Source organism: Salvelinus sp. IW2-2015, unplaced genomic scaffold (genome assembly GCF_002910315.2).
Source record: "Salvelinus sp. IW2-2015 unplaced genomic scaffold, ASM291031v2 Un_scaffold1599, whole genome shotgun sequence".
NCBI classification, from domain to species: domain Eukaryota; kingdom Metazoa; phylum Chordata; class Actinopteri; order Salmoniformes; family Salmonidae; genus Salvelinus; species Salvelinus sp. IW2-2015.
The window spans coordinates 17,286-18,289 of NW_019943022.1; the positions used below are offsets into that span (position 1 = coordinate 17,286).

The window sequence follows — 1,004 nt, forward strand, 5'->3', positions numbered from 1 at the left end:
ATTCTTGATACCATTTGAAAGGAAACACTTTGAAGTTTGTGGAAATGTGAAATGAATGTAGGAGAATATAACACATTAGATCTTGTAAAAGATGACACAAAGAAAAAAAATGTGTTTTTTCACAATGTACTATTCCATGTCAAATTTTGGCCACTAGATGTCGGCAGTGTATGTGCAAAGTGTTAGACTAATCCAATTAACCATTGCCTTTCTGTTGACTGCCCAAATGTGCCTAATTGGTTAATTAATACATTTTCAAGTTCATAACTGTGCACGCTCCCCAAACAATAGCATGGTATTCCTTCACTGTAATAGCTACTGTAAATTGGACAGTGCAGTTAGATTAATAAGAATTGAAGCTTTCTGCCCATATCAGATATGTCTTTGTCCTGGGAAATGTTATTTTTATTTACAACCTCATCCTAATCACATTAGCCTACATTAGCTCAACCGTCCCGTGGGGGGACACCGATCCTGTAGAGGTATCTTTAACTCACTTGTGTTTCTCAAATGTTATATTCCTCGAAATCATTTGAAATATGATATCTAATACTAGATATTAGGAGCTCATCATTTTACCAGATGCTCATGGAACTTGGAACAATAACTCAATAACTCATAACTGTTGTTTTGAAATTCTCTGTCATTTTCCATTGACAAACATACAGTTGAAGTCAAAAGTTTACATACACTTAGGTTGAAGTCATTAAAACTCATTTTTCAACCACTCCACAAATGTCTTGTTAACAAACTATAGTTTTGGCAAGTCGGTTAGAACATCTACTTTGTGCATGACTCAAGTAATTTTTACAACAATTGTTTACAGACAGATTATTTTACTTAAAGTTCACTATATCACAATTCCAGGGGGTCAGAAGTTTACATAGTTGACTGTGCCTTTAAACAGCATGGAAAATTCCAGAAAATGATGTCATGGCTTTAGAAGCTTCTCATAGGCTAATTGACATCATTTGAGTCAATTGGAGGTGTACCTGTGGATGTAT

The 1,004-nt window shown here is 34.7% G+C and overlaps 1 protein-coding gene across 1 annotated transcript in view; it reads left to right on the top strand.

Annotated features, from left to right (window-relative positions):
- The window catches only part of LOC112071379 (SLAM family member 5-like), a 12,023-nt gene that overhangs the window by 2,921 nt on the left and 8,098 nt on the right, over positions 1–1,004 (top strand). The gene's annotated exons all lie outside the window — the stretch shown is intronic.